Raw genomic sequence first — 9,366 nt, 5'->3', positions numbered from 1 at the left:
AAAATGATGTAAGAACTTTATAATCCCTGGTGAAGTCTCAGTTAATCTTTCTAAAGCTAAGTTACCCTAAATTGAAAAAAAAAGGTAGTAATTGGCACAGATAAGTTATGAATCTACTATGAGAAAATCAAGAATTTTGCTGACTTTCATTTATATCTACATATTAAGGAAGCATTTATTTTTATGTTTACCTGTATTTGAAAATAAATTTAAAATATTTGAACTTGTATTATAATGAAAACTTCATTTAGACAGTTTCCATTTTAATTTATGCATGACTCAGAATCATTTTCATAGAGAACATATTAGCAAAAAATAAGTGCATTTGAAACTTATAAAAAAAAAAAACAAAAACAAGGACAAAAAAGGCTCATAATTATGGATACTTGCAGAACAATTTTGTCTGTACATGAGTATGGACAAATACATGTTCATACATGTCCATACATGATTTTCTTTTATTTTTCTCATTTTAGTCCTTCCACTCTAAGCATAAAATAATATTTTAGTTACTGTATACTGATGAATGGACTTATAATCAATATTGGGTACATATGTGAAAAATGTGTCTACATTTTTACAAAGCAGACTTTCTGAATCACTCTTCTCAGGGACCCCATAACTTCCTTGTTTCTCAGGCTGTAGATTATGGGGTTAAGCATTGGGGTCAGAATCATGTAGAAGATAACCAGGACCTTGTCGTCTGTTGGAGACTGAAAGGATCTTGGGCATAGATATGTGTAAGCAAAGGGTGCATAATAGAAAGTCACCACAGTGAGGTGGGTGCTGCAGGTAGAATAGGCCTTCTTCCTCCATTCTGTTGACTGCATGCGGCAGATGGCATGGAGAACCCAGTTATAAGAACATGCAATGCCAATGAAAGGAAACACAAGGAGAAATGTGGTGTTCACAAACACTGTGTACTCATAGATCTGGTTGTCCACACAGGCCAGAGTCAACTTGGTCGGAACATTACAAAAGAAATGGTTGATGGCTCTGGATCTACAATAAGGGATATATATATAGTGTGTATATAGTGTGGGCACAGGAGTTGACTGAGCCCAATATCCAAGATCCTATTATCATCAGCACACATACTTTTGTGCTCATTCAAATGGAATAGTGGAGAGGAGAGCAAATAGCCACATAATCATCATAGCCATAAAGGCCAATAGTAATCTTTCTCCACCAGCTAAAGCCATGAAGAGGAAACTCTGAACTCCACATCCAACGAATTAAATAGACTTGTTTCCAGAGAGATAATCAGATGCCATCTTGGGGACAATGGTGGATATATAGTTTAGGTCAATGAGAGAATGCTGACTGAGTAGGAAATACATGGGTGTGTGGAGATGGGTGTCTAGGAAGATGAGGAGAATCATGGACATGTTGCCAAACATAGAAATTAGAAAAATAAGAATGATGACAATAAAGAGGAATACACCAATTCTTGCTGGTGGGAACAGCACCGATAGAATGAAATTAGCTCTTGTTAGTACAATTTTGCATAGAGCATTGATAGAATTTTCCTAAGAGACAAGAAAGCAAATTAAAAATGGAACAAGAGGATATTTAGAATTTATAATTTTAGTCAAACTGTATTGTTGAAAATCTTACAACTCATATGAATAAATGAACTTTCCTATTTTTAGAAAAACAAAACAAAAACAAAAATAATTTATTTTTGAACCAGAAATTAAAATAAGGATGCAAAAATTAATAGCCTATATCTTTTCTAAGAATTCTTTGGAGTTATTTTAAAAACTCTCTCTCTCTTTCCCTCTCTCTCTCTCACTATATGTGTGTTTGTGTGTGTGTGTGTGTGTGTATGTATACATATACACACACACATATACACATGTATGTAAGTATATGAATATATATTAAGAATTCATTAGGATAAGTATTACTACTGTACATGATTGCAGTATTGCCAAATCAGAGGTTTACTCAAAATATTTGAATAGAAAATAAATTTTAATGCATACTTTATATATTTATTTTAAGAATAATTTAGGATATAATAATTTAAGAATAAGTTAAGAATATTCATGGCCCATAAAGAATCATTTCCTTTTATATCTATGACTTAAATCTAAAGCTCCAGCAACTGTTAAGAAGCTTCTGTTAAGAAGCAATATTTCCTTCTTGAATCCTCTTTTCACAGTAGCATCTAGTCAAACATCCTTGAAATCAGGTAAAATTATTTATTTCATATGTTCTGAAATCATGAATGAATCTTTTTTTTTAATGTTCATGGAGCCACTCTATAATACCTCATTAGTTTTTGATGTAGTGTTCAATGATTCATTAGTTGCATATAATACTCATGAATAAATCCTTATTGTCAAGGACTATTTATAAAAAATAATTATCTTCTGACTTCCCAACCAGTTTCTGAATGATACAGCTCAAGGATAATCTTCAACTAATTATATAAACACCATACTCATGGTAGGTTTCACAAATCTGCCAGAGTTCTTCAGAATAGCATTTGTTTTATGTCTCTCTCTTTTTCTAATAATTAAATGATACACAGTACTTTATGGTACTTTGTCTTACTCATTTTTTCATTTATTTTCTTTTTAAATGTTTTTGTTTAAATTCTATTTATTTAAAATAAAGTGTAATATTAGTCTCAGGTGTATAGTTTAGTGGTTCAACTTATCCACAGAACACCCTGTGCTACTCATAACATGTGTACATTTAATCCCCATCCCCTATTTCATCCATTGCCCCATCCACCTCCAGTCTGGTAACTATCTTGTTTTTCCTTATAAGTAAGGTCTTCTTCTTGGATTGCCTCCCTCTGTGTCTTTTTTTGGTCCTATCATAATTTCTTTTGGTTTTTAAGTTCCACATATAAGTGAAATATTTTATTTAAAATTATAATTTAGATCAGTGTGTGAATTTAATCACATATATTTGTCACTTCTCCATCTTAAAAAAAATCATAATGGTAAGGAGTATATATAAGTCAAAATAGAACAAGTGTCAAACGTCCCAATGAGAGAGAAAATATTTCAGGACCATTTGAAAAATTGATTTTAGATAAAGGAATGATCAGTCACTTAAGTGGCAAAAAAAAAAAAAAAAGGAAATAACAGCCTGAGGCTCTCTTGGAGGTGGGAGGAGAAATTCTCCATTGACATCATAAATGAGCAAGTTCCACACAGTCTGTAGTATCTTATTCTTAAATACTATCCTAGACCAAATGATACCATGCTTTTAGGGGGTCTCCAACACAAAACAAGAATATGCATACATATGTGCACACAGAGGGAGACATATTCACACTCTCAATCATACAAAAAACGTAAGAGTAAAAATGGGAAACTGCAGAAAGAATTCTCTAGTAGGTTTCATATGCTCAGAAAAGCTTCGGCACAGCAAAGGAAATAGTCAATGAAACAAAGAGGCAACCCAAAGAATGCAAGAAAAAATGTGTAAATGACACTACTAAGGGCTGATATCCAAGATATATGAAGAATTATTCAAACTCAACACTCAAAAAGCAAATAATCACATGAAAAAAAAAAATGGGCCGAAGGCATGAACAGACATTTCTGAAATGAAGACATACAAATGGCTAACAGACGCATGAAAAAATGTTCATTATCATTGGACATCAGAGTGATTCAAATCAAAACCACATTGAGATACCACCTTCCACAACTTAGAATGGTCAAAATTAACAAGACAGTAAATAACATTTGTTGGAGAGGAAGTGGAGAAAGGGGGAAATTCTTACACTGTTGGTGAGAATGCAAGTTGGTGCAGTCACCTTGGAAAACAGTGTGGAGATTCCTTAAAATTAAAAACAGACCTAACCTATGACCCTGTAATTACACTAGTTTGGGGTAAATACCCCAAATATACAAACATAATGATAAGAAGGGCCATCTGTACACCGATGTTCATAGCATCAATGGCAACAATTACCAGATTGGAAAGAGCCAAGATGCCCATCAACAGATGAATGGACAAAGAAGATATGGTGCATACATGCAATGGAATATTATGCCTCCATCAGAAGGATGAATACTCAGCTTTTGTATCATCATGGACAGGACTGGAGGAGATTGGGCTGAGTAAAGTAAGTCTAGCAGGGAAATTCAATTATCATATGGTTTCACTTACTTGTGGAATATAAGGAATAACATGGAAGACATTAGGAGAAGGAAAGAAAAAGTGAATTGGAGGAATCAGAGGGAGAGACAAACCATGAGAGACTGTTGACTCTGAGAAACAAACTGAGGGTTTTGGAATAGAGGGCGATGGGGTTTAGGTGAGCCTAGTGGTGGGTATTAAGGAGGGGAGGTATTGCATGGAGCACTGGGTGTGGTGTACAAAAATGAATCTTGGAAAACTGAAAAAAAATAAAATTTAAAAGAAAGAAAGATAAGGAAAATGTGGTCCATATACACTATGGAGTATTATGCCTCCATCAGAAAGGATGAATACCCAACTTTTGTAGCAACATGGACAGGACTCGAAGAGATTATGCTCAGTGAAATAAGTCAAGCAGAGAGAGTCAGTTATCATATGGTTTCACTTATTTGTGGAGCATAACAAATAGCACGGAAGACATGGGGAGTTAGAGAGGTGAGGGAGTTGGGGGAAATTGGAAGGGGAGGTGAATCATGAGATACTATGGACTCTGAAAAACAATCTGAGGGGTTTGAAGTGGCGGGGGGTGGGAGGTTGCAGTACCAGGTGGTGGGTATTATAGAGGGCACGGATTGCATGGAACACTGAGTGTGGTGCAAAAATAATGAATACAGTTATGCTGAAAATAAATAAGTTTAATTTAAAAAATTAAAAAAAAAGAAAGAAAGAAATATGGGCACAAAAGTATGAAATGTTATCAATTCACAATATAAATACCATTAGATAAATAAAGGTATAAGTCATAAAATGAAGTGTTCTTGCCAAATATATATATATATATATATATATATATATATATATATGTGTGTGTGTGTGTGTGTGTGTGTGTGTGTGTGTATGTAATTGTGTGTGTGTGTGTGTGTATATATGGTAAAAAATTAAGTCGAAATTTAAAAGCATATTGAAGAAATAAAAGTAACACAGTTTCCAAAGAAGCAACAAAACGTGAAAGATTGTCATTTTGAGAAGATAGAACTCAAGAATTAATATTTATATATGCTCATTGTCATTTTAAAAATACATAAACCAGGGTTCCTGGGTGGCTCAGTGGGCTATGCCTCTGCCTTAGGCTCAGGTCATGATCTCAGGGTCCTGGGATAAAGCCCCACATCAGGCTCTCTGCTCAGCAGGGAGTCTGCTTCCCCTTATCTCTCTACCTGCCTCTTTGCCTATTTGTGCTGTCTGTTGAATAAATAAAGAAAAATCTTAAAAAAAATACATAAACCAAAATAATTATGTAATTATTATTATCACAAGAAAATGTTTTTCAAAAGTATACATATGGTCCACCATATTTAAATATCATACACAGAATAAAGAAAAAAACATGAAAAATATTTTATTGAATGATGTGTTCTTTTTTTTTTTAAAGAATGTATTTACTTATTTGAGTTATCAAGAAAGAGAGCATGAGAGAGCGAAAGCATGAGAGGGGGAGGGTCAGAGGGAGGAACAGACTTCACACTGAGCAGGGAGCACAATGAGGGACTCAATACTGGGGCTCAGGATCATGACCTGAGCCAAAGGCATTCACTCAACTGAGTCCCACAGGCATAAATTTCTTGACAATATGAATGTCTTCTTGAAACTATTTTCTAAAAATGTTCAACATTGCCTATAAACACATGGTCCTAAATATATCTTGACAGACATAATAGTAACAATGATGAGAGATAAATAACAAGGGAATAGTATTCTATAAATACAAATGGTAACTAAAATATCAGGTTTTTTTTCTAAAATATTTATTTATTTACTAAAGAGAGCACACAAGCATTTAGGGGGAGGGAGAGAGAATGTCAAGCAACTCTATGCTGATCACAGAGACCCACATGAAGCTTGATCTAAAACTGGGAAATGAGGAACTGAGCTGAAAACAAGTCAATACTTAACTTGCTGAGCCACTAAAGTGTCCCTAAATTATCAGGTTTTACAATGACTTATATTTTTGGTGTCTTAGCAATATACAGTTGGTGTAAAATACCATTAACCTTGCCATTAATGGGAGGTAAATAAATGGGCAGAAGACATGAATAGACAATTCTCAGAAGAAAATATATGAGTGCCTAACAGACACATGAAAAAAAGGTTAAACATCACTAGCCACCAAGGAAATACAAATCAAAACCACAATAAGATACAATCGTATGCCAGTTAGAGTGGCTAAAATTAACAAGACAGGAAACAGCAAGTGTTGGCAAGGATGTTGAGAAGGTGGAAGCCTCTTAAACTGTTATAGGAATGCAAGGTGGTACAGTTTCTCTGGAAAACAGTATGGAGTTTCCTTAGGATGGTAAAAACAGAGCGAATTTATGACCCTGCAATTGTCCTACTGTGTATTTACTCCAAAGATATAGATGTAGTGAAAAAAAGGGGCATGTGCACCCCAATGTTCGTAAAAGCAATGTCCACAATAGCCAAACTGTGGAAGGAGCCGAGATACCTTTCAACAAGTGAAGGGATAACAAAAGATGCTGTCCATATATTCAATGGAATATCATTCAGCCATCGGAAATGATGAATCTACATTGATATGGATAGAACTAGAGGGCATTATACAGAGTGAAATAAGTCAATCAGAGAAACACAATTATCATATGGTTCCACTCATACGTGGAACAAAAAGAATGGGCCAGAGGACAATAGGGGCTTGGTGGTGAAAACTGTATGGGAATAAAATCAGAAAGTAAAACAAATCATATCAGATTTTTCACTCTGGGAGACAAACTGAGGGTTGCAAAAAGGGAGGTGGGTAGAAGGGTGGCCATTAAGGTGATGGCATTAAGGAGGGTTTGTGATGTGATGAGCACTCTGTTATACTGAAGTGATGAACTATTTAACATTGTATCAAAAACCAATGATGTACTATACCTTGGATAATTGAACTTAAATAAAAATATGGGATGTAAATATTTTGAAATGATGAGAAAATAAAAAAAATGTGTCAGAGATAATTATATGTGCTGAAGGAATTTCTCCATCCTCCTTGGCTAGAGCGATGGGTCAAAAGATGTTATTTAGAATTTACTAAAGATAAACATATAAGTGGAAAATATGTGTAAATAGAAAAAAAAGTGGTAAAATAATATGAAATGTTTTCCTTGAAAATCAGAAGGGGTGGGTAATGGGACCCTTGTTTTACTTAATGGGTTGTTGACATCGTGTTCATACATTACTTGAATAAAATTAAACTGATATAAAACATACTGAAAGTATAACCAGAACAATTAGGCAAACAAACAAACAAAAAACAAACAACAACAACAAAAAAAAAACAAAAAACAAATTGGAAATAAGGAAGTAAAATTATCTTGTCTCACAAACATGATCTTATGTGTAGAAAATTCTAAAGTGTCTACAAAAATATATTAGAAAAAGTAAACAAATTTAGTAGAGTTTCAAGATACAAAACCATTTGTTGGGATGTCCGGGTGGCTAAGTGGGTTAAGAGTCTTCCTTCAGCTTGGATCACAATCTCAGGGTCCTGGGATTGAGCCCCTCATGAGGCTCTCTTCTGAGCAGGGGTCCTGTTTTCCTTCTCTCTCTGCCTGCCTCTCTTTCTGCTTGTGATCTCTCTCTATATCAAATAAATAAATAAAATAATCTTAACAAAAAATTTGTTTACACAAAATCTCTTCTATACATAAAATAATGTATAATAATAATACTTTTCATTGTATGTTGTTGGAGGGGAGGTGAGTGGGGGGAATGGGATAACTTCGTGATAGGTATTAAAGAGAGCATGTGATGTTATGAGCCCTGGGTGTTATATGTAACATGAAATCATTATAGTCTACATCAGAAACTAACGATGTCCTATAAGCAGACTAATAGAATTTAAATTAAAAAATGTAAGTCGCATTTACAATACAATCCAAAACAATAAAATACTTAGTATATTGTATAGATGGAAATTTCTGTGATTTGTCCTGAATAAGCAACCACCCAGATCTACACGTACACAAGCAGGCTAAAGAATCTTGTGTGTGAGACTCACATTGCATAAGTGACTTTGGGAGACAGAGTAGTTCATATTAGCAGGCCTCTGGGTCAGAAGTCGTCCTTCTGGTTTGGATGACAAGAGTTATAAATATTGCCTATCATGCCCTCTGGCTCCAGGTTGTTCTGGCCCCCAGGAATGGAATCCATGAGGGGAGGAAAACATACAGAGCCCAGGCTCCTTGAAGATGTAAAGACATGATAACAAAGGAATGCAGGTCTCTCCAAACTACACATAGGCAACAAATTTTTACCTTCAGACTCCCTCATTTTTCTTATAAATACAGATGTTATGGTGATGGTCAACTGGAAATCTTACCTGAGGGGAGGAAACTCCTGCCTAGGACTCTCAATCCAGACTCCAGCCTGGCTGTCTCCACCAACCTTCCGCAGCTGATGAAGTTGGATGTTATAAGCACCAGATCTGATGTAACTGTGTTTTATTCTCCTTTACTGCTTACTATTACCTTCATCTATGTGCAGATTTCTTTTTTCTACTTTCTGTTTCTATTAGATTTTTATAAAATCAATATAATATTTTTCCTCTTCAAAACAGAGTAGAGGTGCCATAAATCTTTTATTAACACACTTAGAAATAAACTTTAGAAGCGGGAGAAATTTGTGCACTGAAAATTACAAAACATTGCTGAAAGAAGTTGAAGAAAAGACAAATAAATGAAGAAGATAACAGTCTGTGTTCATTCACTGCTGAACATCTTGCTATTGTCAAGATATTAATGCTACCAAAAACAAACTCTATATTCAATGAAATGCCTATAATAATCTCAAATGAGGATTTTGCAGAAATAAAAAATAGATCCTAGAATTAATATAAAGCCTCAACTTACCCTGAATAGCCAAAACAGTCATGAAATAATTACATAACTCACTGTTCCAGATAAAAATCTTACTAAATTAACTATGATAATAAAATCAGTGTAGTATTGCCATAAACATGGATACAAACTAATAAAATAGGTATATCAGAATAAACACTTCACATATATGGTCAACTGATTTTCTCAAGACTTACCAAATCATTCAGTGGGGTTGTCTTTTCAAAAAATTTTACAGAGAAATCTGGATATCCACATGAAAATAATGAAATCAAACCATGAACTTACACTATACACAAAAATTAATTTAAATTGATCAAATTGCTAAATACAGAGATAAATATATAAATTTCTATAACAA

General features: G+C 34.2%; 1 pseudogene; it reads right to left on the bottom strand.

The window, feature by feature from the left end:
• Positions 1 to 569: 569 nt before the first annotated feature.
• Positions 570 to 9,366, bottom strand: part of LOC131831266 (olfactory receptor 2L5-like) — a 52,934-nt pseudogene continuing 44,137 nt past the window's right edge.

The sequence above is a fragment of the Mustela lutreola genome, chromosome 5 (genome assembly GCF_030435805.1).
Source record: "Mustela lutreola isolate mMusLut2 chromosome 5, mMusLut2.pri, whole genome shotgun sequence".
Taxonomy (NCBI): domain Eukaryota; kingdom Metazoa; phylum Chordata; class Mammalia; order Carnivora; family Mustelidae; genus Mustela; species Mustela lutreola.
The sequence above is the reverse complement of the archived record's forward strand: the minus strand, read 5'-3'. Positions and strand labels throughout refer to the sequence as shown.